Raw genomic sequence first — 24,484 nt, 5'->3', positions numbered from 1 at the left:
GGTACCATCTCAACGAGTTCTCTGGTAGGAACTATCCTAGGACTGCACAGGAGCTGTTTAATCTCAGACACTCCAGCCTTAGAGTAACTGTTGAGAGGGCATTTGGAGCTCTGAAGAATAGGTTTAAGATCCTGGATCAGAAGCCATTCCACCAATACTCCACTCAGGTTAAGCTTGTTCTTGCTTGTTGCATTATGCATAACTGCCTGAGGAGGAAGAGGTCGAGCCTGACGATGTTGTTAGCTCCGGCCATGGTATGGAGGCATTTGACAATGACGCTTGGAAGAACAAAAGGTTGGAGTGGGCAGAGGCAATGTGGCTTAACAGAGGTCAGTGCAGGATTTGAAGAAGAAGAAGAAGCAGCAGCAGCAGAAGTAGCAGAAGCAGAAGAAGAGTAAGAGGAAGATCTGGTAGCAGCAACACCGATGAACTATCCCCTATTTAGCCAATGGCTCTTAATAATTTGAACTGTCATTTGATAGTAGTTAGGATGAACTGTCATTTGTTTATGTAGCCGGAGCTACATGTTCAGATTGTGTGTGGTAAGCTCACCACTAGTTAGAAGTGGTGAAAACACCTTATGCAGGTTGCAACCAAACACCATGTCATATGTGTGCCTAATGCAATGCGGGCAACCAAACGCCGGGTCAAAAATGGTTTTTTCATGCAACTAGGGGCATGCAGGATACCAAACTATGTGCATCTGGTTTTTTTGGCATGCGTCCCCTCAAACCGGCTCACTAGAGTCAGGCTCGCCGGGCCAGACTGGATTGGCAATGTAACCAAACATGCCCTTAGAGCATCTACAGCCAAGCGCCTCAACCCGTCCTCCGCTGATTCCTGACAATGGCGGTGTCGGATGCACGGCGGCTCCGATGAAAGAATGCCAAAGCACTTCGGCTCGCTATCGAGCTTTAGGAGCGTGAGGGAGTAGTGATATCGAATGCGAAGGCGAGGAGGCACGCCGAGGAGATGGAGTGCTTGCTCCGGAGGCTAGCCGGTGTGTAGATGGACCTTTCGGACAATGTGTAAGACGTTAGTGACGAATCAAGCTCTGGCGATGATAACAACCCTCCGGCGGCTGACGCCTATACCGACGGCCATAGCAACACCGCCGATCGCAAGGGCAAGGGCCCGACGATAAAATGATGATTTCGTCCGCCCTTTCCCGTATAATTTAATTATTTTTATTATGTTTAACTACTGTCCGGTCGGTGGAAACTATTTATTTTGGTTGTCCGACGATCCTATCTGTGAATTATGCCTGACTTCCGCAGGTTTGTTGCTCGGGCGTTGATCTACGTAGTAGGTTAAATTCCGTACGTTGCATAGTTATGAGGGACAGAATTTGTGATACACTGCTGCGGACGCACCAATAGGAGGAGTGCTGGATTTGATGACCGAGCATGTATATGCTCTTAATGGTACAATTATCGAGCAAACACACAAACAAATAGAATCAGTAGATCAAGGATCAACTGACTGACACACGCGAGGCAAAGGCATCGAAGACCGCCACCAAGAAAACAGCGATGTGCAGATGGAAACGCCAACTGCGGTCATGCTATTGTTTAGAAATGTTGTCCCCTCGCACGCTAGCTTTTTTTTGCTTCATGTGCATTGGTCTATATTTTAGAGAACTAGAGAACGAGTGGGTGGTAGATACATAGACACATAGATAGAGAGCGATAGAAAGCGGATTGTTATTGGGTGGGAGAGCGTTAATGTAACGCCCGGGTAATCAAGCTACAGTAATTCCCCGCTAATCATGCCACGTCACCTCGGTTACTGTTGTTAACCTTGCGATGATCCAAAACCGTTTCGTAATTTAAATTCAATTAGTGTCAACAATAAAAGTTTTTCAAAATTTAAAACAAAATGTTCGGGAGATGCCATATTTTACATAAGTAAATATGGTGTAGTAAACACATTTTTATAAAATGCCTAAATAATTTAAATTGAAATAAAACAGTAAAAAAAAAAAAAAAGAAAGAAAATACAAAAGAGAAAACAAACAGAAAAAAGGGAAAAGGAGCCCCCCACTGGACCCTGGCCCAACTGGGCCAACCCCCAGGCCCAGCCGGCCGGCCCACCGACGCCCCCACTCCCTTATCCACTCCCTCACCCCCACCCACTCCACCCACACCCCCCACTCTCCCCCTCCCTCCCCCGATCCAGATCGGATCGGGCTCCACCCCGTCGCCCCGCTCGCCCCGACGTCGCCCCTCTCGCCCCCGACACCGCCCCGCTCCCCCCCGACGCCGCCCCGGCGACCCCGTCGCCCCCGACGCCGCCCGGCTCGCCCCCGACGCCGCCCCGACGACCCCGCGCCCCGCGACCACGCTGCCTCGCGTGGGACGTCGCCACGCCGGAGCTCGTCCTTGCCGGACCTCCCCGCCGGCCTGCTCCCACGTCGCCGTCGTCCCCGTCCCCCACCTCGAGCCCCGCTGCCACTCCCCTACGGCCACAGTGAGCCGCGCCCCTCCCCTCTCTCCCTCGCCCCGTGCTCGTCCCCTCCCCTGCTCGCCGCGGTCGCCGCGCCCCCGTGCGCGCTCGGCCGCGCTCGTCGCCGCGCTCACCGCCTCCACCACCGCGCCCCACGGCCCCCTCCGTTCGCCCTGCACCACTGGGCGGCGCACGCCTCCCCTCGCCTCCGCCGCTCGCCCCGCGCACGTCGACGCGTCACCGCCGCCCGGCCCGTGCACTGGCCGCACCGCGGCCGGCCTCTGCCGTGGCCGGCGTCGCCGCCCCTGGTGGCCTCGGGCGCACACGGGCGCCCACGCCCGCACCGGCCACCCGCGCCCCCGCTTTGGCCCCCTGGGCCACTGCCAGGTGGGGCCTCGCCCCCCTGAGCCACTGCCCCTGGGCCCAAACCCCCTTGGGCCACAGATAGGTGGCCCCCGCGCCCAGAGAACGTTAAAAAAATGATTTAGAAAAAATAAAATAAAAATAAAATAATAATAATAATAAATAAATAAATAAATAATAATAATAAAACAAATAATAAAAATAAATTTAATTAATTAATTAATTAACTAAATTAATTAAGTTAATTAATCCTGTTTAAATTAATCTAATTAGTTAGTTAATTTAATTAAACAGTAGTTAATTAGCTAACAGCCCCTGACAGGTGGGACCCACCTGTCAGGTTGACCAGGTCAACGGTCAACGTTGACTGCTGACGTCAGCATGACATCATGCTGATGTCATAAATCCAAATTTCGAATTAAATTAAATAATGAATTAAATTTCAGAAATTAATAAATTTTTTTGAAAATCATATCTTTTAATCCGTAACTCGGATGGAAATAATTTGTACATTAAAGTTGCTCAGAACGACGAGACGAATCCGGATACGCAGCCCGTTCGTCCACCAGACATCCCTAACCTATCGAACTTGCAACTTTCCCCCTCCGGTCCGTTTGTCCGAAAACGCAAAACATCGGGAATACTTTCCCGGATGTTCCCCCCCTTCGTCGGTACCAGCTACTGTCGCGTTAGGACACACCTCGCACTGCTCATTGTCATGTCACGCATCGTCATGGTTATGTTTGCATTGTATTTACTGTTTCTTCCCCCTCTTCTCTCCGGTAGACTACGAGACCGACACTGCTGCTGCCCAGTTCGACTACGGAGTTGACGACCCCTCCTACTTTCCAGAGCAACCAGGCAAGCCCCCCCTTGATCACCAGATATCGCCTATTCATCTCTATACTGCTTGCATTAGAGTAGTGTAGCATGTTACTGCTTTCCGTTAATCCTATACTGATGCATAGCCTGCCCTTGCTTCTACTGTTGCTACCTTTACCTGCAATCCTACATGCTTAGTATAGGGTGCTAGTTTTCCATCAGTGGCCCTACATTCTTGTCCGTCTGCTGTGCTATTCTATCGGGCCGTGATCACTTGGGCGGTGATCACGGGTATATACTTATATACTATATACATGACACATGTGATGACTAAAGTCGGGTCGGCTCGTAGGAGTACCCGCAAGTGGATCTTTGTGGCGGAGCGACAGGGCAGCTTGAGACCGCCTAGGTGAGAGGTGGGCCTGGTCCTGGACGGCGTCCGCGGTTACTTCGACATAACACGCTTAACGAGTTCTTGGTATTTGATCTGAGTCTGGCCATTTGGTCTATACGCACTAATCGTCTACGCGGGAGTAGTTATGGGTATCCCGGCGTCGTGGTATCAGCCGAAGCCTTCGTGACGTCAGCGACTGAGTGGCGCGCGCCGGATTGGATTGGACTGGAACGCCACTAGGCTAGGTCTGCTTCCGGCCGCGTTCGCAACGTGCAGGTGTGCAATGGGCGATGGGCCCAGACCCCTGCGCGCATAGGATTTAGACCGGCATGCTGACCTCTCTGTTGTGCTTAGGTGGGGCTGCGACGTGTTGATCTTCCGAGGCCGGGCATGACCCAGAAAAGTGTGTCCGGCCAAATGGGATCGAGCGTGTTGGGTTATGTGGTGCACCCCTGCAGGGAAGTTTATCTATTCGAATAGCCGTGTCCCTCGGTAAAAGGACGACCCGGAGTTGTACCTTGACCTTATGACAACTAGAACCGAATACTGAATAAAATACACCCTTCCAAGTGCCAGATACAACCCGGTGATCGCTCTCTAACAGGGCGACGAGGAGGGGATCGCCGGGTAGGATTATGCTATACGATGCTACTTGGAGGACTTCAATCTACTCCCTTCTACATGCTGCAAGATGGAGGTTGCCAGAAGCGTAGTCTTTGACAGGATTAGCTATCCCCCTCTTATTCTGGCATTCTGCAGTTCAGTCCACTGATATGGCCCTTTACACATATACCCATTGCATATGTAGTGTAGCTCCTTGCTTGCGAGTACTTTGGATGAGTACTCACGGTTGCTTTTCTCCCTCTTTTCCCCTTTCTATACCTGATTGTCGCAACCAGATGCTGGAGTTCAGGAGCTAGAGATCCCGAGGATGATTCTACATGGAGTTCGGCTTCGAGGAGTAGTTAGGAGGTCCCAGGCAGGAGGCCTTGCCTTTTCGATCGTTGCTACTTTTGTGCTAGCCTTCTTAAGGCAAACTTGTTTAACTTATGTCTGTACTCAGATATCGTTGCTTCCGCTGACTCATCTATGATCGAGCACTTGTATTCGAGCCCTCGAGGCCCCTGGCTTGTATTATGATGCTTGTATGACTTATTTATGTTGTAGAGTTGTATTGTGATATCTTCCCGTGAGTCCCTGATCTTGATCGTACACATTTGCGTGCATGATTAGTGTACGGTCAAATCGGGGGCGTCACAGTTAAATAAGATGTTAAAGGACTAGAGAGAGAGATAGGTAGATATATCACCACAAGGCTAACATTACACAAGAACCTCTGCCTTAGATTGATAGAACCATGCATACCCACCCGAGGGCACCTTCTTTTGCGCACGAGAACCTTCTCCATAAGGTGGTGCATTCACATATATATCATATGTAACCTCCGCTTTTGCATTATATAGGATGTGGGGGTGGAGGGAGAGAGTGATCGATCCTCATATATCTTTTCATAGAAAAAATTGCATAGTGCACACGGGCGTTCTGGGGATGGGGGCACATCTTATGGGTGAACGAGACCCCCCTTCGGCCGCATCGACATATCACGCGGAACGTCCGTCATGCATTGCACCTACAGTAGGAACCATTTTTTAAGGAACGAGAACCCTTTCAAACAACATAGAACATGAGCATATCGACAACTCATACTCGCTGTTGATGGGATATTTGCTAGACCGATCTCTTACTCACTAACATTCTTCTCTCTCTTTGTAATTCTTTATCGTCTAGACCAATGCGCACACAACATAAAAAGAGTTAGAGTTAGAGTGGAAAAGAGCAGGCAGAGGCGCCATTGCAATGTTTGGAAAACATTCTTGGCGAAGCCATACAACGATGCGCTTATATGTTGTGAAAGGGTGATGGAGTCAACTAGAAGTTGCCATGTCATTAAAACTCAATATTGTCATCCAGAAACCTTGCATGGTGTTGAAGGGTGTCGGTGGGTGCAACGTCCATTGTATAGAAAGGTTCTCATTCACACATAAGAGGGTGCCCTTATGCGGGAATGTAGTTCTAACAATGTAAAATGCAGGTTCCTGTGTCATCTAAATGATGTGGTGATACGAGATATCTGTCCCCCCTCCCTCTCTCCAATGCTAATAGGGACGGGTCCTCCTCTTCGGTGGGCCAACCTCCGACGGCCACCGTCGCCACTCCAAGTGCGTGGTGAGGTCAAGGACGCGCACGGCGGAGCATCTTCTCGCTGCGAGGTGAGGTCGGGGATGCGTGACTGCTTGGGGATGGATGCAAGGAGAAGCCGGGGAAAGGCATCGGCGCTAGGCAGCAGAGGGGATCTGCGACGCGACAACGAGGCGCCGGAGGCGAAGAAGACGACCTAAAATGCCACATATTAGTCGCGATTGCCTGCGCGGATTTATTGCCGTTAGATTGAGGGTCATGTTGTGTATTAAAAATGCCAGATGTACTACGGTTTTCTTTTTGAACACAGAAGTTCTCATTCATTTAGCCGCAACGTACATATACAATCTTGCATTGCATGATGCATAAAACTGTAGGTATATCTGCTTTTAGGCGTATACCTACGATTGAACTTAAACACGTGTAGCTAAAAGATGTGTTCTGAATCTTTCAGTGCCAACTTGGCTTGATGATGGACTCTAAAATTATAACCTCTATTGATATGAATAAGTTTTCGGCGCCAGTGGACTAAATAAGATCTTTTATGGGCCATTTAGTAAAAATAAAACCTCGGCTCGCTCTGGGATTTCGTGAAGAGGTAGGCCTGGCTCTCCATGCAGCCTGAGCTCAGCCGCAGGTGAGAGAGAGGGAGAATGACCACCAAGTGGGCAAAGGGAGGAGCTGCTTTCTTTGAAAATGCAAGCACACACGCACACATGACGATGGACGGATGCTCTTTCGCATTTAGACCGCCCTTTTTACTAGCATTTGGCCCCTTAAATCGGCTCGTGCTTTTTTTACTGTGTCTGTGGACCAAAGATGATATTTTTCACTTTATTACCACTGCAGCAAATACACTCTAAAAGAAATTGTGCAACAGCGTGCTCACCACCACCCCTAGCTGCAGCGGCAGCCAGCAGGCAGCAGTAGAGCCTTGCCTCGGTCTGGGATTCCCGCTCGGGGTGAGGTTTTGGCAGGAAACAGACTGTTTACCTACATCCCGTGAGCTTGTGCTCCTTCGCTAGTCTCTTCTGGATTCTGGCTGCACATGCATCAATAACGTGATACCAACCAGTCGCACCACTGCCTTCGTTGCGCGGATGGATACATGCAAGTTCGATTTTCTCAAGTTCCACCAAGGCAACGAGACAGTCTGTTAGGGCTAACTCCAACGTACGACCCCAAACGAACACCCGTTTCATCCGCTTTTTGTCTGTTTGAGACAGAAAAACAGACACGATCGTCCGGTTACGGTCGTTCGCCGTCGGTGCGCCCAACAGGTCGACCGCATCCCAAATGGTCAGTTTTTTTAACGTGAATATAAACCCCCGAAAACCCCAAATAAATATTGAAAACAGGTCGAAAATATTAGTACAGGCATTAAAACGTTTGGATTACCCAAGTTTAGCACATTGATATAAACAAAAACATTTAAAGCATTAAAAAACTAGATAAGGGTCATCGTCACCGCCGTGGCCGCCGTTGCCTTTCGTGGCCGCCGTCTACTCATAGTCGTCGCCGCCGGTGAGGTCGACGTATGGAGGTGGCTACTAGAGGTGGGATGGCGGCCCCTGCCAGGCCGGAGGCGCCTGCTGTGCCGGCTACGGTGGCGCCTACACGACCTCTTCGCGCGGCCGGAATGGTGACCACCGGTTGGCGTCCACCTCGGGCGTGCACGACATGGTCTCCGTCCACGTCCAGAACTGCCCGACAAATGTCGGGTTCCATCGCACCGGCTCCTCCTTCACCGCGTCTGACCGCACCCCCTCCATGTCCTCCTTCCTTGACGAATGCGTCGAGCTCGGGGAGGGCGGCGTATCCGACAACACTGCCGGATATCATGCTCGTCGCGAAGCCATGTATCCCACAATGGCGAGTCGACGGCATACCTCCAGTCATCGATGAGATCCAGGGGAAGGTGGGCGCGGTGACGGTTGATCTCCTCCCGGCGGGCGCGTCCGCTCACCGGGATTGGTGGGACATGCACCCGAACTGCAAAGAGGTGCCAGTTGCTGGGGAGGCGCATGTCTCCACCTCTAGCACACCTCCGCCTTCACCTACGGCCGCTGGCGAGGTGGGGTGCCGCCCGGCGCAATATGGAATGCTGGCGGTGGAGGTAGAGTGGGGGAGCGACGTCGGTGGCCGAACGACGGCCTAGCCTCGTGGTCGGTCCTTGTCTTGTGGTCGAGGAACAACCGGCCCACCATTGTCGCCGGCAGAGAGGTGGAGGAAGGCTAGGGTTTGCTCGTGTCGGGGCTCGAGGAGGCATGATGACCAAGGCTTTTCGTCTAAAAAAACGTCTAGATCATGCCCGAGTTCATTTACTAGTCTGAACGGTGCAGAACCGTCTTCATTTACCTAGACCAAAACAGCAGTATTTACCTGTCTGGACCAGTGCGACCCAGTCCACTTACTAGGCAGAAGGTGCCAAAACATCCCCTCATAATCAAAAGCTCAAGAACATATTCGCTCACCTGCTGACCGACGTAGTGGATCGGTGCAACACAACAACAATGGCGCCTGCAAATGCATCTTCACCCCTCGTTGCGGCTTCGGTTGTTCCCTTCGCCATCTCCCAATCTTTCCATCTGACTAATCACTAGATACAAGTTGTACAGAGAGTGCAGGGAGCAACAAGGAGCAAGATGCTAGATGTATACAAGACCAAGAGCTGGACGGTGGCGTCAGTAAATATAAGCCCATACGGCCGGTTGCGATTTACTCTACTGTCCTTTTCCGGATGCATGCCAACGTCTCTTTCGTGTGCAATTTGGAGTTAATCAGCCGACAGGTCACATTACTAAGGACGGTGCAGAACCGTATTTAATTCACCTAGACTAGATATGGCAAGTTTTACCACCCCTTTCCAGTGCGGCAGAGCCAATTCTGCTTTCTCTCCAACGGTGCCCAACAGTGGACAACTTTTTTTTAGGCAAAACAGTGGAAAGCTTGCTAGACGAAAATGGTAGTCTAAATACTACTCCCTCCATTCCATAATTAGTCTCAACTTTATACTAATCGTAGTACAAAATTATACTAAGGCTAAGACACTTATTTTAAGACGGAGGGAGTACTAGACAAGTACACGGCGTCGTGGAACTTTTGATAAATAGTCAAAATGAGCCGATTTAGTTGCTAGCTCAAAACAGCTCCTGCCGCACCCTGCTGATTCTAAAAGGGGAGTGGTTACTTTGCCCCAACTACACCTGCAAAGCCAGGTAGTAGGCTTCCTTTTCCGGCCACTGACAACAAAAAGGCTCGGCCCAACTTTCCTCTCCTGCCGTGGCGAAACCCAACAAATGATATAATCAGAACCTTATCCATTCAAAGGTTCGGATCTCAAAGCAAATGAAGGGTTCTGATAATAGCCATCCGAGCTAGTGTGGATAGCAAATCCATGCTCTATTCTGCTAGTATGTTGAAATGTTTTTGAGATTCCTTACGGTTTTAAGTTAATTTTGAAAATGGTGCGGTTGACGAGGAGAGGCAGAGGCCGTTTTTCGTGAATTTTTCACAAACCGCAGATCGGAATGACTCAAACTATACAACGTTGGAAAGATATCGATGAGGCGCAGCTTTTTCATGTAGAACACTCTCTCTGATTCCTTAGGTTTAAGAGTAATTTCGATTTTAACGAAATGCGGATACTCTGTTTTTTTGCGACACCAAAATCGTCGTATGTACTGCATCAGACAGATAACCGCACTACTTTAGACTGAAAACCACAATGCATCATACGGCCAAGTGAACTTCATGATTTCTTTTTGTTGAACGTAAATTTTTCTCAGACGATTTTTTGGTGTCTTTTTTTCAATTTTTTTGTGAACGAGAGTGGACCGCAGAGAGGAGGCAAGTGAACCGCGACATATATCGAAGTGAACCTCATTACTATCTTCGTTGTTGCGCTAAATTTTGTGCAATCTTTCATTTTTGGGCACAAGTGAACAACATCACTCAAGACATTTTATTCGTTTACTCAACTTTTTTCCACAAACACGTGTAAACTGAATAGTTGAGGCCAGTGAACCTCATAATATTTTTTTATAAAAGCGTCCCGAATGCATAGTCAATGCTAATGGACTGCATTAATTTTTCATCCCTTTCTAATACCTTTTTAATCATTGAATATGCACTGAGGAGACGAGACGAGTGGACTGCATTTATTTTCTGCACCGATTTAAACAAACTTCTACAATGGCAAATTGAACTGCATCTCTTTTTTACTTCATCATCCTTTTGGGTGCAATTTTTTCCTTCACGCAAAATAAACACAGTAAACTGCGGGACGAGGAGGTTACACAAGCATTCGTCCACATCCATCTTTACTCTCTCTGCATTATCGAAACAACAAAACAAACTTCAAATGAACAACGATATTCTCTTTTCTTTTCCCACCGAGCGGACTGCAAATGATTCCCAGAAAAAAATAGTGAGATTCAAAACGACGCATATCAACGATGGTGGACTGTAGTATGGCCACCGAAGAACAGAGACAAAATCAAGCTAACCGCCTTGCACAATGCAAGCAAAACATATCAAGAACATAAAAAATTCAAACAACACGTCTGAGGGATCCACAAGCGAACCACACAGAGGCCGTTTTGAACCGCATCGTGTGCCCAAGTGCACGACAAGTCCGGGCGCTGAGCTGCCTTTGTCGTTGTCATCCTACTAGCGCTGCTGGTCGCTCTCCCATGGGAAGTAGGAGGTGTGGGGAAGATGCACAGAGCATGAGAGGGGGCAGGAGGTGTACCGAACTGCACTGCTCCCCTCTAGCGGACGAGGTAGGGCGACGTCCTGCTCGCCAACGGGCGCCACCTCAACATCTTGTGGCCTCCACGCCCGCCACCACACAGGTTGGCTACTCAACAACGGTAGGTGCAGGAGGTGGTGAGGACCGCCTCTTATTCTCACACGTGATCCACGCGCGCGGATGTAGGAGGTGTAGAGGACCGCCGGCGTCGCACGGGGACGGAAGGCCCCTGGCTAGATCCGGTGATGGCACGTCATTTTGGACCTATGGCTGGTCAGATCCGCGAGGCCACAGGAGGGTGCCTGAGTGGCAGGGTTGGCGGCATCTCAGTGGCGGTAGGTGGTGGGGGGGAAGCAGGCAGGGCCGGACGGTGGGAGGAGGAGGCGGGGTGTCACCGACTGGGAGGAGGAAGCGGGGCGCTATGGGTTGGGAGAGGGAGGCGCGTGCGGACCGGGAGTGAGAGGAGGAGGTGGGGTGCCGCATTGGTCGGGGCCATCCCCGTGGTCGCCGGCCGCCAAGCAGGTGGTGGACGGCGGTGGTGATGGAGGCAAGTGGTGGTGGGGTGGGGTACTGTAAGTGCATCTAGTGCCACCCCTAGTTGGTTTTGGAGTATTGACGACAAACTTGTTTGAGGGACTAATGTGTTTGTGAGAATTGCAGGATAACACAGGTAGTAGTCCCTTATTTATTCGGTTTACCTACCAGAGATGACCCCTAAAAATGTGTGAAGACATTGAAGACAATGGTGGTTCGTGAAGACATTCACGATGAAGATAATGACATGTGAAGACATTCACATGAAGACTATGGAGTGCAAAGACATAGTTGTTTCGTAGTTTCCTTTTCTTCTCTATTGAGTCATAGGAACCACCGTACTGTTAAGTGGGGTCCAAGTGAACAAAGTCAGAATGACTGATGTGATGCCCAACCAAAATCCTATGTCTTCGAGCGAAGACAATGAGACTAAATCTTATCCAGAGCTGGATGAGTCAGCTTTGCTTGTAGCCCAAGTCAAGCTACCGCTTGTGTTTGATATCCGACCGCTGGACACGTGTCGGTTCCTTAGTGACCCAGGGTCATTTCGGGCATATCACGTCGGGTTGCCTCCTGGCTATAAATAGCCCACCCCCTACACCATGAATTGGGGGCTGCTCAGAGTTAGGGCACGACTTTTGTCGTTTGAGAGCAACCTACCTCTGAAGCCTTTGAGAGAGAGATCCTTGCGAGGACAAAGCCCAAAACACCCAGAGCCAGAGAGTGTTAGGCATCACTGAAGTTTTTCTGTCCGCGTGATCTGAAGACTTGTTACACTTGAGGACTGTGAATCCTCCAGCCGGTTAGGTGTCGCGTTCTGAGCATCCAAGAGCCATTGTGTATAGCCGGTGAACGAAGTCTGTGAAGGTTTGGAAGTCTACCTTGAAGACTTACCAGAGTGATTGGGTGAGGACTGGGTGTCCTTAGCTCAAAGGGAACAAGGTGAAGACGACGTCTTCTGAGTTCAATCTCAGCCTCCCTAACTAGACGTACAGTTGTCACAGCAGCTAGAACTGGTCTGCCAAATCCCTATCTCCACCAAGCAACTGGTTCTATCCCCAACTTCCTTTACTTTTCAGTTTGTCTTCGTGAACTCATTGCTTGCCTGTCTGATCCGATTGACTTCACTTTGTGAAGACTATTACCTATTTGGCTTTATACTGTCTTCCATTTTGATCCATTCTACCCAGCTGCTTATAGTCTTCGTACTTTCACTGTATTGCTTACTTGGCTATGGCTTGTCTAGTGTAGTCTATCTTTCGCTGCATATCTATAGGTTAATTTTACCTATTTGTCTTCAAAGATCTTGTGTTTCGAAGACTTTCATAAAAATCGCCTATTCACCCCCTCTGGTCGATAACTAGCACTTTCAGTTGGTATCAGAGCAAGGTGCTCCCTTGTTCTGTGTGATTCGGTTTAACCACCTGGAGTTTTAGCTATGTCGACTGCAGGGATAATCAAGGTGTCCATTGCATGCCCAGTCTTCGATGGCACTTATTACCCCTACTGGAAGAATAAGATGCGCATGCATCTTGAGGCCATTGACGTCGAGCTCTGGTATGTCATCAAGACATGCGTTCCCAAGGTCAGTGAAGGTGTCACCACTGCTGATGTCAAGAGGTTCGCTCAACTGGACTCAACCTCCAAGAACATCATCTGTGGTCATCTGACCAAAGGATAGTATGGCCGTGTGAGTGCACTAGAAACTGCGAAGCTAGGCTGGGACTGGCTGTCCAAGGTTAATGAAGGCGTCTCAACTCAGAGAGACTCGAGGATTGATGTTCTTCGTAACCTCTTCAAGAGAAATAACAATGAGAATGTCCAGCTCACATTTGATCACCTCGCTGATATCACAAATGAGCTTCGCGCTCTTGGCGCCACTGAGATCACCAAGCACGAAATCGTGAAGAAGCTTCTAAGATCACTTGACAACTCATTTGACACCCTAGCCCTGATGATACAAGAATGTCCAGACTTCAAAGATCTCGATCCGTCTGACATACTTGAGAGGCTCAACACACATGAGTTCCAGCCATCTGAGAAGAGAGATATCTATGGCCCCAACTATGGCCGAACCCATGCTTTGAAGGCAAAAGCGGTTTCCTCATCTGAAGAAGAATCTGACTGGAGTTCTGAGGATCCTGAAGACATTGGAAAGGAGCTAACCATGCTCGTGAAGAATTTCCAGAAGTTTTCCAAAAAGAATCGCTTCAGAAAGTCTTCAAGATCCAGCTCAAGAAATGATGAGGCTTCCACTCGTGACCACAAGAAGGGAACATGCCACAAATGCAAGAAGCCAGGACACTACTTCTCTAAGTGTTCTCAATGGGACAATGAATCTAAGAAGAAGAAGAAGAAGAAGAAGAAGAAGAGCAAGTAAAATGATTCTGACGACAAGAAAAATAAGAAATCCTCAAAGTCTTCCTCAAAGTCTTCATCTAAGTCTTCGTCTCACAAGAAGAGCTCATCCAGCAACGCTCGGGCGTTTGTTGGCAAGGAGATGGATTCAGAGGAGGAGTCTGCTTCTGAGGAGGCGGAGGTGGAGTCTGAGGAGGAGTCTGAGGAGGAGTCTAATTCAGGTGTGGCAAGCCTGGCTCTAGCTTCGGCATTCGTTGCCAAGTCCATCTTCAACACTGAAGACAATGTTCACGTCGCCAACGCTGAAGCCGATGATGAGGACGACTCTGCTCCGACCTACTGCTTCATGGCACGAGGTGCCAAGGTAAACTCACGCGATGCTTACTTTCAAACATCCAGTGAAGATGACTCTGAATGTGAATCCAAGCCTATCTACAAGACTCTTGCCAAAATCGCAAATGAACAACAAATTGCTATGGAACATATTCAGAAGTTGCTAGACAAAAGCGATGACCTGTTGGACGTGGAAATGAATCAAACTCAGTCCTAAATTGAAGACATTAAAAATGTTCACGTTAAGTACGAAGAACTTGAAAGTCATCATGAAACACTCTCAGCTACTCATGAGAAGCTTTCCTATGATTATCTTCAAAGGAAGCAAGATATAGAGAATCTGAGAGTGTCTCGTGGAGATCTCCAAAAAGAGAACGATTCACTTCGCGCTCAACAGATCAGTTTCGCTCAAGGAGATTTTGTGCCACCATGTTAAGAATGTCTTGAGCGTGATAATGTTGTCTTTGTTGCTAAATGTTCTACTGCTGCTAATGTTTTTGACCCTGTGACCGTAGAACAATTGTTCTATGGCATAATTATATTAAAGGTGGAATATTTACAAATACATGTGGGGAGGTGAGGTATCACTCACCAAGCCAATACCAGTTCTGTTGGACAATACTCTCAAGATTCTAAATACTAATCTAATTGATACTGCTGCTAATGTTGCAAAATCTTCAACTGTTGATGTGGTGACTAACCCCTCATCTGAGGATACCACTACTATTGCTAATGAGAATGCTAGGTTGAAGACATTGCTTGAAACATGAATGTACAAAAGCCTCAAAGGGCATCAGACACTATGTGATGTCCTCAAGAAACACATTCTGAACCAAACCCCTAGGAAAGAGGGTGTTGGGTTCAAGAGGAAAATGAATGTTGATGGTTCATACTGGAAGCCTGAGCAGTACCCCAAAACCACATGGGTTGCTGCAAAGGGCCCCTCAGTGGACCCATCTATCTTATCTGGCTTCACTTGTGATAACCCCATTATCATTGATGAATCCTTTGACGCCAATTATAAGCTATTTAAGAATCAGAATGGTGAAGTGTTTGCCAGTTTTATTGGTACTAACTGCAGGAATAGACCACATTTGAAGAAGATCTGGGTGCCCAAAAGTTGTCTTGAGAAGCTTCCTGTGAATGTCATCATGACACCACCTGGGAAGAAGACAAACCCCAGACCAAAGGCTTCATATGGTCCAAAGGCTTCATACAGATAGAGGACCCCACAAGGTCACCCTAACGCCAATGTTTTGCAGGAAAATCATACTCAAACTTATGAATATGAGTGTGTTTCTTCAACCCGCTATGTTCATAAAACCAAGAACTTTTCTGCCCATTCTTATGAGTATTATTCACCACCTGCAAGGCTATTTGCTAGGGCTCCTAAGCCAAAGTTCTCAGATGTTGCACTTAGACTCATTGCTTCTAAGCCACCCCTGAAGATGTGGGTGGTTAAGAAGAATTAACTTCCTTTTGCAGGGAAAGGTCTCCAGCCAGAAATCAAAGGCTTCTGACGCTAATGTTGGAGACCTAAAACATCTTGTGGGACACAAGATAAAGTGCAAAAATGGTCTTACTATGTATTTCGTCCCAAGGTTTCTTGACAACCATCCTATCTACCCTAACAAGGATCTGAACTTTGATAGTATGCTTGTTCGTCAAATGTTTATGCTTCACACTTCTCTTTGTGAAGCCTATCCCCCAAACTGCACTATAGGGTACGGCTTCGAAGGCTATCGAGTGGATTATGGACAGTGGATACACTAACCACATGACTGGTGATAGAAGTCTTTTTATGGATTCAACCCTACGTCCGTCTGACAAAAGTCACATCACATTTGCTGACACCGGTAAAAGCAAGGTATTGGGCCTAGGTAGAGTTGCAATCACAAAGGATCAACACATGGATAAAGTGATGCTTGTCGAATCCCTTGGTTTCAACTTAATCTCTGTCTTAGTGCTTTGTGATCTGAACATGATTGTGCTATTTGAAAATTATCGTTGCCTTGTGCTTATGGAATCTGACAAATCTCTAGTCTTCAAAGGGTATCAAAGAGACGATCTGTATATGGTAGATTTCTCCGCAGGACCACAACTTGCCGTATGTCTTATAGCAAAAGCTTCAGAGTGCTGGCTTTGGCATCGGGGGCTAGGGCATGAGGAACTTCAACACTCTAGCGAAGAAGAAGCATGTCATTGGCATCGAGGGCGTCAAGTTCAAGAAGGATCATCTGTGTGGTGCCTGTGAAGCCGGAAAGATGACTAGGGCCAATCATCCCTCAAAAGACAATCGTCATGACAACACGTCCCTTCGAGCTGCTTCACATGGACTTATTTGGACCTACTCATTACTCTAACCTTACTACCACTGCATGCCTCTATGGCTTCGTCATTGTTGATGATTACTCAAGATATACATGGGTACACATAATTCTCTACAAGACTGAAGTGCAGGATGTCTGCAGACGATTCCCCAATCATGCCATGACCAACTATGGCATCAAGATCAAGCACATCAGAAAGTGACAATGGCACAGAACTCAAGAACACTGGCCTCGACACTTATCCTTATACATTGGGCATCACACATGAGTTCTCTGCTCCATACACACCTCGGCAGAATGGCATCGTGGAGCGCAAGAACAGAACCCTCATTGAGATGGCACGTACGATGCTTGATGAGTACAAGACTCCAAGGAAATTCTGGCCTGAAGCCATTGATACTGCCTGCCACATCATCAACCGTGTTTATCTTTACAAGTTCCTAAAGAAGACATCCTATGAGCTCTTGACTGCTAAGAAGCTAAACGTCAGCTATTTCAGAGTCTTTGGTGCTAGGTGCTGGATCAAGGATCCACATCACACATCAAAATTTGCACCGAAAGCATATCAAGGTTTTATGCTTGGTTATGGAAAGGATTCACACTCTTACAGACTCTTCGACCTCTTTCACTGCAAAGTGGTTGAAACTGTGGATGTGTGGTTCGATGAGACTAACGGCTCGCAAAGAGAGCACCTTCCAAATGTGCTAGATGAAGTTGCACCAAGTGAATCTATCAAGCTTATGGGTACTAGAGAAATTATACCTACAGAGGAACAGGCTGAAGAGGAAATCATCATTTCTGCACCTAATCTGCATGAAGACACTGCTCAGCCTGAAGCCAATGCTGAAGATGAAGACAATGATCAGCAAGGGCAAAATCTTCGTCCAGTTCATCCTCGTGTTGCAAATGAAGTCCAGATTGAGAAGATAATCGATAACATCAATGCACCTGGTCCACTCAGTCGTTCAAGAGCAACTCAGTTAGCAAATTTCTGTGGGCACTTTGCATTTGTTTCTATATCTGAACCCGAGAAAGTTGATAAAGCCTTCATGGAGCGTGAATGGATTCAAGAAAGAGCTTCAATAGTTTGAGCTGAACAATGTATGGGAGCTAGTAAAGCGTCCTGATCCTCGCAAGCACAACATCATCGGCACCAAATGGATCTATCGCAACAAAAAAGATGACCATGGTCAAGTTGTCAGAAACAAAGCTCGTCTCGTCGCTCAAGGTTACACACAAGTTGAAGGGACTAACTTTGAAGAAACCTTTGCTCCTGTGGCTAGGCTTGAAGCCATTCGCATACTGGTAGCCTATGCAAACCACAACAACATTCTTCTATACCAAATAGACTTCTTGAAGAGCAAAGGCTTCAAACCTGGTTCACTAGATCCCACTCTCTTTACAAAGACATATGATGGTGAATTGTTCGTATGCCAAATCTATGTGGATGACATTATCTTCGGCTATACTGAGAAGAGATACAGTGATGAGTTTGGGCATATGATGCAAGAGCAATATTAGGTGTCCATGATGGGTGAGCTGAAGTTCTTCCTTGGTCTTCAAATCCGTCAGCAGAGAAATGACATCTTCATATCACAAGATAAGTACCTCAAAGATTGCCTGAAGAAGTTTGGAATGCAAGACTGCAAAGGGTACACGACGCCAATGCCAAGCAAAGGCCAACTGGGCCCCGACAACAATGGTAAAGAGTTCGATCAAAAGTTATACCGCTCCATGACTGGTTCTTTACTCTACTGATGTGCATCTAGACCTGATATAATGCTTAGTGTTTGCATATGTGCCCGATTGCAAGCGGCACCAAAGGAATCGCATCACTTAGCCGTAAGCAAATTCTTCGATATTTGGCTCACACCCCAACACTAGGATTATGGTATCCAAAGGGCTCAGAGTTTGATCTAGTTGGATTCTCAGATGCTGATTATGCTGGTGACAAGGTTGATCGCAAGTCCACATAAGGCACATGTCACTTGCTTGGACGATCTCTTATCTGTTGGTCTTTAAAGAACAGAACTGTGTATCACTCTCCACTGCTGAATTTGAATACAATGCTGCTGGGTCTTGCTGTGCTCAGCTTCTATGGATGAAGCAAACTCTCAAGGACTATGGCATTAACATGAAGCATGTGCCACTCTACTGTGACAATGAGAGCACCGTCAAGATTGCTCAGAACCCAGTTCAGCACTCGAAGACAAAGCACATTCAAATCCATCATCACTTTCTCAGGGATCATGTGTTGAAGGAAGACATTGATATCATTCACGTCAACATTGAAGAGCAATTGGCAGATATCTTCACAAAGCACTTGGATGAGAAAAGGTTTTGCAAGCTGCGGTGTGAGCTAAATATCTTAGATTTCCTCGAATGTCCTGTGAATGGACACACATCCTAACGCTTATGCATCTTGATGACTTAGATGTGCAACACACGAAGTAACGCATGTCTTCAACTAATGAAGACTTACCCTCTAAGTGTGAATAAATTAATGCGGAATTTGACTTTGGAGCGCCATGATAATTGTGCGCCGTGTCTGTGTCTAATACTTCCTATACGGTGGGTAACACCACCACAAAACTTTCTCGAAGATTTTCATTTGGCGTCATGATTGCATTATCTTCGTATTTGGTTTGTCTTCAACATCGATTTGACTTCACAGTTTATCTTCGCAATGTTGATTTGGCCTTTTCTGATATATCTATATATATGTGTTCTGTCCTCTACATCATTCACTTGTAGCCATGTCTTCAAACATGCCATCTTTTGAACTAAGTGAATGTGATCGGACCCTAACCCCTTTTGTGCTTCTACCTCAAAATATTTATGTCTAGTCATATGCATTTTGTAGACACGTGTCGAATATCTTCACTGCGTCCTTGTCAGCTGAAGATACAAACACACACATTTAAAACTGTTTTATTGCTATATCTCTTTTGCCTGAATACCGGAGAAGCCGGAACGACCACCCGACAAACCAGGCGCGTGTGGGAACATGGAACAACTCTCAATGAGTTGCATGCACGCCACGTGTCCACCAGATGTGAACCGCCAGGGGCACTTGCGTAATTGCGCTGCGCAGCCTTTCACCTTATAAATACACACCCGCGCGGTCATTATCTCCTCTTCCACCTCGCCATCTCGCTCAAACCCTAGCGCCACCGCTAGCTCGAGTCGACGCTGGAGACGAAGCGCTTAGTTGCCGCGACCTCTTCGACGCCGTCCTCACTGTCACAGCCCTAGAATTTGCTTGTCATTAGTTGCATTAAGGCATTCATGTCATCATGTTTAAATTCAAATGAATATGAAATGGGGATGGCAGAAACCCCCAGCACCACTTAATTCAACTAGGGTCCAAATAAAATCATTTTCACTGAACCCAAAATGCCCTTCTAAAATGTTCATCATCTTTGCCTTGTTCTAGAATCTCTGACAAAAATGGTGCACACTTTTCTAGGACAACAGAGGGTCGCTGGATTAAATCATATAGTATTTGCATTTGGGCATTTAAATACTATAAAATATTTTAAATGTCCAAATAATCATAAACTGAAATGTCTACTGCTGGATATATTCCAAACAGTGGCTTTGAGAAGTTTCATGATTTTTGAGTTAGTTTTAGTATTTTAATTAAAGCCCTAAAGTTACAGAAGAATTAGAAAATAAAAATAAAAGAATAGGACAGAAACCCACCTGGCTTACCTTTGCCCCCCACCAGAGCCAGCCCACCAGGCGGCCTAGCCCACCACCGCCTCCTCCCCTGTCGTCTTCCTCCACTGCCAGGAGGACGGCGCGTGCCCGACGCACGCACGCACACGCCCCGGGCACCTCCTCCCTCCCAGCCTGCCTGGCTCCCCCTCGACGCGCCTAGACAACGCCAGCGCGACGCCTGGACGCCTCGGACGCCTCTCTCTCTTTCCCGAACGCTCTTCCCCTGCTGTGTTCTCTCCACCGAGCGCTGCCGTCGCGGCCGCTCGACGTTGCCGCGGCCACCGTGCTCCCCCCGCCTCACCAACGTGTCCTCGAGCTCCGTCACGACGTCGTCGACTTTTCCGCCAAGACACGCAAGCGGAAGCGCCCTGCAGCGTCGTCCCCGACCCCTTCTTCCTCCTCGGTCGCCGGAGATCCCCCTCGCCGCCTCGACCGCTCCAGCCCTTCCCGAGCCTGCTTCGATGCCTGCTGCAACCGCTGTGAGCCCCTGCGTCGAACCCCCGTCTTCTCTGCTCCGTTTGCTCGTTGTAGACGCCGCCCCCTTGCTCACCGTAGCACGCCGCCGCGCGAGGTCGACGCCGGCGTCACTCCGGTAACCATTTGGTCATGCGCGAGTGCCTAACATACTCACCACACCTCGTAGCGCCTCGCTAGTGCATCCATTCACCCGCTAGCACGCCGCAGTAGCAAAACCACCAACGCCCGAGCTCCGGCCGCCGCTCGGCTCGTCGCCGTCGTCGTCTCCGGCCACCCCAGCTCCAGCCGCCTCCAACACTGGGTGCGCCACTCCGCCAGCTCCCCGTAGATGCTCCTCGCGTGCCAAACCGGACCCTGTAGCGAAATCCCGATGCCCTCCGCCGCGGATTTGGTCACCGGCGTTCACACGCCGGTGGTGATGACGTGGCACCGCCATTATGGACTAATTACCAACTTAATTACCCCCCTGACCACTGAGACACGGGCCCCACACCGTTAGTTAACCACAGTTTAAATTCCTGTTAGTTTTAACTAATCACCGTGGCCCACGCGTCAGCGTTGACCTGGCTGACGTGGCCCCTGACCGACCCCACCCGTCAGTGACCCAAGCCAGCTTGTGACACTGACCAATGGGCCCCACTGGTCAGTTTGACCTGGACCGGCTCAGTTGACCGCTGACGTCACACTGATGCAAGACTGACGCAGTAAATCCTTTTCTGGATTTATTCTAATTCGAAATAATTCAGGAAATTCCAGAAAATGCTTTAAACTTAGAAAAATCGTAGAAATTCAACCGTAGCTCAGAATGAAATAATTTATATATGAAAAATGAGCAGAAAAATATGAAGAATCTGTTTATGCCATATTCGTGCATGTTTGAGCAAGTTAATATCACTGTTTAGGACAAACTAAGAGAATGGCATTTGAATATTAACATATGGGGTTTAAATTTGAACCTAGGGTTCAAACGAACTTCATTTAATATGGTTGCTAGCTACATTAGTTCAATCAATAGCATATTGCCATGTCATGAGCATGCATCATATTGTTGCATTGCATTGATTGTGTTTCTTCCTTGTTTGCCGGTATTGTCCCCTCTCAGTAAACGTGGTTCCGACGATGAGTTCGATGACACCGATGAAGAGCTATTACTATCTTCAGAAGTGCGAGGCAAGAAAAACCCCCTTGTTCATTCCGATAAAATCCCACTCTCTCGCTCCCGCTCTCTTTTACTGCATTAGGACAACATCGATTCAACTGATTCATGTTGCGGTAGCTGAACCCCTTTTCCTCTGCATGACCTGTCATTGCCACAGTAAATAGATGAAACCCACTAGCATGAGTAGGATTTGTTTGATCCCTGATGTGCCTACTCATTCATGCTTGTCTGTCATGCCTGCTACTGCTTAGAGTTCAGTCGGGTCTGATTCATCGGGAATGAATTGGAATGGTGATGAACATGTCCTACTGTGTGTGAGGTAAGTGTGTGAACACGATTTGGTAAAGGTAGCGGTGAGAGGCCATGTAGGAGTACATGGTGGGTTGTCTCATTGAAACCGTCCTCAGGAACTGAGTTCTGTGTTTGTGATCCATGAACAGCTACTACCACACGTTGGGCCTTGAAATATGACCCCGCTCGACTTATTAACCGCCCCTGTCCTCTATCCAGGAGTTGCAACTAGTTTCTGGTGTTTGTAGGATATGTGTTGGAGACCGTGCGTAGCGCTGACCCTAGGGGTGGGCTATGATGCGGTAGATACACCGTGGCACGGTGTACCGGGCGCCCGTTTGGTGTCTCGGGAACCCTGCACACATCGTTTGGGGCTGTGAGCGAAACCCCGGCCGGATCTCCTCGCGGATGGAACCCGAATAGGCGATAAACCTGGACTAGAGACTTGTGTGGTTAGTCAGGTCATGGTCTACACCCACATCGGCTTTCGCTTGAAGTCTGCCGAGCACATGTCGTGTGCAGATGCTAAGTGGTGGAAACATGTGTGAAGAAGTACACCCCTGCAGGGTTATAAATGATCTATTCGAATAGCCGCGTCAACGGTAAATGACTTCTGGGTTGCCTATAACAGTTCATAGACAAGTGAAAGTGGATACTCTAAAACTCGCAAGATAAGCGTGAGTGCTATGGATGGCCTTCTCGTAGGGAGACGGGAGCGGATCCATAGTGGTGTATTGATATGGTGAATATGTGGACTCGTGTGCACCACCACAAAAGAGTTACTTGCAGTCATAGTTTAGGATAGCCACTGAGTCAAAGCTGGCTTGCTGCAGTTAAACTCCACCACCCCTTTGTTGATACCGATGCATATGTAGCTAGTTCTAATGTAAGTCTTGCTGGGTACATTTGTACTCACGTTTGCCTATTTTATGTTTTGCAGAGAGACGTCAGTCTCGGTAGTAGTTCCACGTGGACTTCGATGTTTAGCTTGATACCTCAGCTACGATCTTGTGCCCTCAGCAGGATCTGGTAGATAGTCAGGCTTCTCAGCCTTTTTCATTTAGATGTCTGTACTCAGACATGTTAAGCTTCCGCATGTGCTTAACTTGTATGCTCTGAATGTTGGGTCATGAGACCCATGTTTGTAATATCTTGGCTCCTCGGAGCCTAATGAATAAATACTTGAGTCGTAGAGTTATGCTGTGATGCCATGTTGTATTTACACATATCGAGCATATTGTGTGTATGATTGAAATGCTTGGTATGTGTGGGATCCGACAACCTAGTTGTTTATCCTTGGTAGCCTCTCTTATGGGGAAATGTAGTCTTGTGCTTCCATGAGCCATAGTAGTCCGCTACAGCCCGGTTCACCGGAGTCCTGCTAGCCCAACACTAGTGCTCCGGAATACTTGACTGGCCGGCATGTGATTCACTTCGTTCCTGTGTCTGTCCCTTCGGGGAAATGTCACGTGGTGACATCCGGAGTCCCGCCTAGCCTGCTACAGCCCGGTTCACCGGAGTCCTGTTAGCCCAGTGCTACAGCCCGGATTCGCACGCTGCTGACCGACATGCTCGATGTTGATTCATGTATGCCTGTCCCCGTAAGTTAGTGCCACTTTGGGTTCACGACTAGTCATGTCGGTCTGGGTTCTCTGTCATATGGATGCTAGCGACACTATCATATAACTGAGCCAAAAGGTGCAAATGGTCCCGGGCCATGGTAAGGCGACACCCGTGGGAATACCGTGCGTGAGGCCGCAAACTGATATGAGGTGTTACCGGCTAGATCGATGTGACTTGGAATCGGGGCCTGACAGCGTTGGTATCAGAGCCTGACTGCCTATAGGATTACCAAGCCAAACTGGTCGAAGTTGAGTCTAGAAATGCTTTAGTTATATATAGGGGAGTTGATTGTGGAAGGGAACGTAAGGCTCTTTTTACTCCTTATACCTCATGCCCTTCTGATCTGAGTCAGCCTCTTCTCTTCTATGGGGATTAAGAACTAGGCCTTCTTACCTATCTATCAGGATGACATGTTACTAATCCATAGACTTATAGGATTGATGGATTCAAGTCTCAGTTCAGTTTCTACTAATTCCGTATGTTCATAGCTGGCCTCAGAACATTTATATTGTGATGTTGAGTGGTCATGCCATTATTTTTCAGGATGTCTCAAATCTTTTTCAGCATTTACAGCCGTTATACTGCCCGAGTCATCCCAGGTTCCTAGATAGTCTGATGCACTTGCAATCATTCCTCCATGTTCCTGATGACCATTTGGGCTAGATTAGTCACACTAATCG

This window comes from Aegilops tauschii, chromosome 6, assembly GCF_002575655.3.
Source record: "Aegilops tauschii subsp. strangulata cultivar AL8/78 chromosome 6, Aet v6.0, whole genome shotgun sequence".
In the NCBI taxonomy this organism is placed as follows: Eukaryota; Viridiplantae; Streptophyta; class Magnoliopsida; order Poales; family Poaceae; genus Aegilops; species Aegilops tauschii.
Note: the sequence above shows the minus strand (reverse complement) of the source record.